At 37.1% G+C, this 6,796-nt stretch overlaps 1 pseudogene; it reads right to left on the reverse strand.

Moving 5' to 3' along the window:
* Window positions 1-337: 337 nt before the first annotated feature.
* LOC135229823 (olfactory receptor 5F1-like) lies at window positions 338-6,570 on the reverse strand (annotated as a pseudogene).
* Window positions 6,571-6,796: the final 226 nt, after the last annotated feature.

A 6,796-nucleotide genomic window follows, 5' to 3' on the forward strand; every position in this document is an offset into this window, starting at 1 on the left:
AAAACACACACACATACACCAAACATTTTTTTTTCCCCATCAAGCAATTCATAAAAAGTGATAGATTTTGGATCCTAGATAATTTGTGAAGTAGCATTTATAAAGATGTTGTATCATGCTTAATGGTTAATTAAGCCAAATATACTTAGATGTTAATTAATGCAGATTTTCTTTTAAAAAAATTTTTTAAAAGTGCAGCTCTCAAAATTAAATAGCAAAATGCAAAAAAAGAAAAAAAAAGTAAGATCACATTGTTACTAGTGCTGTTATTTTATTCCTTACTCCATTCACAAGCCCAAGGATGCAACATCAGAAAAAAAAAAAAAAAATTGAACCCAGACCAGGAATGGATTCAGTTAAACAATCAACATCCCTGATATGAAAAATGCTGATTGCTGAGAGAGGATACAGATGACAGAATTAAGATGACATCTTTGATAAGAAAAGTAAAATGGGGTAATATATGTATCACAGAGCATTTGTGAAATGTGTCCCGGCAACAACCTTTGGAGAAAGTCTGCTCAGTGGTTCAGACATTGGTATCAAGGCGTGTTAATTAAAATCAAAGCAAAACCAAATCCATTGCCATCGAGTGGATTCCGACTTACAGCGACCCTATGGTACAGAGTACCACTGCCCCCACAGAATTTCCAAGGAGTGTCTGGTCGACTCAAACTGCAGACCTGTTGGTTAGCAGCTACAGCTCTTAACCACTACACCACCCGTGTTTACAGAAGCATGTTAGAGTGTCTTTAAAATCCCATGTGTTTTTTCATGTCAAATTTATTATTTAGGGCTAGGAAAATCAATATTAAATAGATACTTCTTATGAGTCTCATATGAAGCTATCAGCCTATCCCTAAGGGAAAATCTAATATGTGTTATTGTTGTAGGAATAAAATCAAAATTAAAAAACAGAAAATCACTAGCAATGGTCCATTTAAAAAATAGGAACTTGTTTGTCGCTCTTTTTCTGATCTTTGATGACATTTTCAGAGTCCACGGTGAGCTAGAAAATTACTATTGGGCAATAAAACTATGCCATTGTAATTAACCATTACATCTGTATCAGAAACCCTGGTGGCGTAGTGGTTAAGTGCTCAGGCTGCTAACCGAATGGACGGCTGTTCGAATCCACCAGCCGCTCCTTGGAAGCTCTATGGGGCAGTTTTACTCTGTCCTCTAGGGTCGCTATGAGTCGGAATTAACTCACGGCACTGGGTTCGGTTTTTTGGTTTATTTCTGTGTCATTTGTTCCTTAATTTTTTTTTTTTCTTCAGATAATGCTCACCAGATCTAGATCTCAAATGATTCTGATACCCCGTCATCTTCTGTAACACATGATTTGGGCATAATGATTTTATGATTTGTGAAATGAAACTTTAAATTTTCTTTTACTTTTTTCATACTACTTATATAAGCATTCTGTTTCCCAGGAAAATAAACTATTTTCTATTCCAATACTCTGAATTTGCCCTTTTTTTTTTTTAACCTTACTGCTTCTCCTATAATTATATTAATAAATTTTGACATTCCTCAACACAAACTCAGTTAATAAATTGCATTTTATTTATTTTCTTTTGTTTATTTGTTCATTTAACAACACATGCAGTTAAAAATGTTGGTACAAATTCTGAGTTCGAGGGCTTCTAGCCTGATTCAGAAACTCAGAGGAGATTTTGAGATAAATCTTGACCGTGTCTATCATTTTCTTCAAAAATCTTCAATTTCTGTCCACAATGTTCATCATTTTCTCCTTTTTTTCAGAATATATATTTTTTATTATACTTTAAATGAATGTTTACAGAACAAACTAGTTTCTCATTAAACAGTTAGGACACATATTTTTTTATGACATTGGTTAACAACCCCACAAGATGTTAACACTCCCCTTCTTGAACTTGGGCTCCCTATTACCAGCTTTCCTGTTCCCTCCTGACTTCTAGTCCTTGCCCCGGGGCTGGTGTGCCCCTTTAGTCTCATTTTGTTTTGTGAGGCTCTCTAAGCTTTGGCTGAGGGGTGAACTTTGGGAGTGACTTCATTACTGAGCTAAAATGGTGTCCGGGGCCATACTTTTGGGGTTTCTCCAGTCTCTGTCAGACCAGTAAGTCTGGTCTTTTTTTTATGAGTTACAAATTTGTTCTACATTTTTCTCCAGCTCAGTCCAGGGCCCTCCATTGTGACCCCTGTCAGAGCAGTCAGTGGTGGCCGCTGGGCACCATCTAGTTGTGCTGGATTCATTGTGGTAGAGGCCATGGTAGTCGCAGTCCATCAGTCCTTTGGACTAATCTTTCCCTTGTATTTTTAGTTTTCTTCATTCTCCCTTGCTCGCAGGCTTTTAAGACCCCAGACTCTGAGTACCAAAGTAGAATGTAGAACATTTTCTTTATAAACTATGTTATGCCAATGAGCTAGATGTTCCCCAAGGCCATGGTCCCCATAGCCATCAGCCCAGCAATTTGATCCTTCTGGGAGTTAGTATGTGTCTAGGGAGCTTCCATGATCTTGCCTTGTACAAGTTGTGCTGGCTTCCCCAGTATTGCACATTGTCTTACCCTTCACCAAAGTTATTACTTATCTACTGTCTATTTAGTGTTTTTTCATCCCCACCTCTTCCCCTTCCTCGTAACCATCAAAGGTTGTTTCTTTTTTGTGTGTAAACGTTTTCATGAGTTTTTACAGTAGTGGTCTCATACAATATTTGTCCTTTTGTTATTGACTTATTTCACTCAGCATAATGCCCTCCAGATTCATCCATGTTAGGAGATGCTTTGCAGGTTTGTCATTGTTCTTTATTGTTTCATAATACTACATTGTGTGTAGGTACAATAGTTTGTTTACCCATTCATCTAATAATGGCATCTAGTTTGTTTCCATCTTTTTGCTATTTTGAACAATGTTGCAATGAACATGAGTGTGCATCTGTCTATTCCTGTGACAACTCTTATTTCTCTAGGATAAACTCCTAGAAGTGGAATTGCTGAATCATATGGTATTTCAGTTTCTAACTTTCTAAGGAAGCACCATATACTTTTCCAGAATGGTTTATCATTTTGCATTCCCACCAGTAGTGCATAAGAGTTCTGATCTCCCTGTAGCCTCTCCAACATTTGCTATTTCCTGTTTTTTTGATTCATGCTAGTAACACTGGGGTGAGATGGTATCTCACTGTGGTTTTCATTTGCATTTTTCTAATGGCTAGTGATCACGAGCATTTTCTCATGTGTCTGTTGGCCACCTGAATGTCTTCTTTGGTGAAGTGTCTGTTCATTTCCTTTGCCCATTTTTTAATTGGATTACTTGTCTTTCTGTTGTAGAGGTGTTGGATTTTCCTGTAGATTTTAGACATTAGACCTTTGTCTGCTTTGTAATAGCCAATTTTTTTTTCTCAGTCTGTAGATTCTCTTTTTACTCTTTTGGTGAAGTCTTTTGATGAGCATAGATCAAAACAAAATGTATCTAAAGCCCTAAGTATCAGAATAACTACATTTCATCTCCCAATTGTTCCTATTCCTAAATGTTACATCAGAAGGAACATAATATTAGTGTCTTATTCATCTAGTGCTGCTATAACAGGAATATCACAAGTGGATGTCTTTAATAAAAGGAAGTTTACTTCCTCACAGTAAAATAGGCTAAAAGCCCAAATTCAGGGTGTCGGCTCCAGGGGAAGTCTTTCTCTCTCCGTCGGCCTTCTCATCAGTCTTCCCCCGACTAGGGATTCTTTGCAGAGGGACCTTAAGCCCAAAGGATCCTGGCACTGCTTTCTTGGTGGTATGAGTTTCCCCTCTCTGCTCACTTCCCTTTCTTTTTTTTCTCTTGTAAGATAAAAGGTGGTACAGGCCACGCCCCAGGGAAACTCCGTTTATATTGGATCAGGGATGCGACCTGGGTAAGGGTGTTACAATCCTACCCTAATCCTCTTTAACATAAAATTACAGTCACAAAATAGAGGAGAACCACACAATACTGGAAATCATGGCCTAACCAAGTTGACACATATTTTGGGGGGAAACAATTCAATACACAAAAATTACTACTTGTTCATGTAATATTTTAATCACATATTTGATTCCCTTTATACATGCCTACCTTCATATTAATAATGCTTAGCGTTACTCTTGAGATTAATTTCAAGTTTTTTTGATAATTGAGGGAAGAATTCTATGAAAAGAAAAATTAAAAGCCAGTTCTAAAGAATGAGGGTCATAGCCATCCACTGAATATTTATCTACATCCTTTGGAACTCTGCCCCACGGAACTCTTTGTAGTACTTGGGTGCTTTTGCGTGTGATTTTGTGTATGTTTGAATCCAGGAGAGAGAAAGGGAGAAAAAGTCTTAGAATTTTTTGAGGAGAAGGGTATGATGGAAAGAGTACTATAATTGATGAATTCTAATCAGTCAGCAGTTTTCTTGATGGCATATTTTTATACAAACTCATATGTATTCTTTAATTAATGTGCATGTAAACATAGGTGGGAAAAGAGAAATAAATGTTTGGAAGTTTCACGTTTTAATAAAACTGCAGCTCTGAAATTTGATTTAAGCAACTCTCTCCATAAGGAATATCAATAAATTAAAAAAGAAAATCCATTATAATATAAAAGCATTTTTTAAATATATGACATATAGAAAACAATTATTTTAAAAGTGATGAAAATAAGTACTTAAGGGAAACAATGAATGGATAGTCCAAAACATCCTACATGGTAGGTCTTATAACATTGTGACTTTTATTTCTAAACACTTAATCCCTTAATTTCCATGGCCAAGATTTCATTATGAATAAACTGTATTGGTAAGGACCCAGTGAAGTTATACAATAATTATAAGATGAAGATCCTGTAGTCCCGTGTTAGTGTTTTAATCTATATTATCCATGATTGGATACAGATACTTGAGTATTTACAGAATGTATTTACTTTGAAAATACTTTAATGAACACCAATATGCTTGAACTAGGCTTTGAAGGTTAATTAAATACTCCACTTATTTTGGAAAATTACTCACACAATCACATAAATGAAGGGATTCTTTTCCTGTTAATCACATTCCATGAAGCCGTCTTTACTTCCTTATTCCTGAGGCTGTAGATCAGAGGGTTCAGCATGGGGATCACCACTGTGTAGAACACGGAAGCCACTTCATCCTGACTCAGGGAGTAGCTAGAACTGGGTCTCAGACAAGTATAGATGGAGGTTGCATAGAACAGAATTATAGCAGTCAAGTGGGAGGCACAAGTTGAGAATGCTTTGCGCCTCCCCTCCCCTGAATGCATACAAAAGATGGAGACGAGAATGTAGGAGTAGGAAGTAAGGATGACCAGCAGAGCACCGACCATATTCACACCAGCAAAAGTGGAAAAGATGCTTTCATTCAGGCATGTGTCAGAACAAGAGAGCTTTAAAAGAGGGGGGCTGTCACAGAGGAAGTGATGGATGATATTGGAACCACACAATGGTAAGCTGCTTACATAACTTGTGTTAACCATGGAGTTCAGCAATCCTGCTGTAAAGGCCCCAGCTGCCATTTTAAGGCAGACTCTCCTGGACATGATTAAGGAGTAAAGGAGTGGGTTACATATGGCCACATAACGGTCATAGGCCATTAACCCAAAGAGGATGCATTCAGTTGTTGCCAGGGCGATAAAGAAATACATCTGCAGGAAGCAGCCAGCAAAGGCGACGGTTTTCTTCTCAGACAAGAGATCTACCAGCATCTTTGGGGTGATGGTGGACGAGTAGCAAACCTCCACAAAGGACAAGTTAGCCAGGAAGAAATACATGGGTGTGTGAAGTCGAGAGTCCGCCCTGATTAGCAGGATCATAACCACATTCCCCAGGACTGTGAGTGTGTAAATCACAACAAGAACAAAAAGAGGGTGATCTGTAGCTCCAGGGTGTCTGCTAATCCCAGCAGGATGAACTCGGTCAGTGAGGTACGATTTTTTCTGGTCATTTGTTACAAAGAGATTTTGTTTAAACTTTGAATCAAGTGTAAATATTTCCCTCTCCAAAACTTTACAGGAAGAAGTTGAAATGTCAATGAGGATATTTATACATGGAAATAAATAAATAAAAACCTAGGATAACATGGAATAGTAAATAAAATGACTGAAGAATGGAAAATTAGAGTACTACTGGAAAATATATTTTGTTTTAACAAGCAATTGTATCGAAGCTGGGTTGGAGGACTTTTAAATCACTTACCTAAGTCCACAGACTCCAGTTCAGCTTCTGCAAATATAACATTGGTTGTTTCCTTCTTTGTATGCCAGCCCACAATCAAAAGTAAAGGATAGAAATATTCTTGCTGAAGTCTCTCAGATTCTCTGTACAATTATGTGGATTTATCTCAAGGATATTATTTTCTCTCCCTTAAAATCACTCTGCACAGCCATCTCTCCAAAATGCATACCTACATTACCGTCGGAGATAGCTTTTGTGAAACGTAACCCTAAGTAGGAAAAATTTTGGCAATTATAGCTAAGCAATACTTTGACAACGATTATAAACTTAAGAATTTTATAATTTTCCAACTTGAACCAAATGGTTGTTCTTGTTACAAGAAAGGCACACATATCAAATTAATGCCATTTAATAGCAGATATGGCATTTCTGCACCCCAGTGAATAACAGTACCAAATCCTTAGAATTCTTTAACATTAGGGTTTCTCATTTGGGGTGCTGTGAGTTGGAGTTGACTCGATGGCAATGGGTTCACTTGCGGGTTAAAAAAAATAAAAATAAAAATTTCATCTTTTTAAAAATGCAGTGTAAAGTTGAATTACCTGTT

Source organism: Loxodonta africana, unplaced genomic scaffold (assembly GCF_030014295.1).
Source record: "Loxodonta africana isolate mLoxAfr1 unplaced genomic scaffold, mLoxAfr1.hap2 scaffold_55, whole genome shotgun sequence".
Taxonomy (NCBI): domain Eukaryota; kingdom Metazoa; phylum Chordata; class Mammalia; order Proboscidea; family Elephantidae; genus Loxodonta; species Loxodonta africana.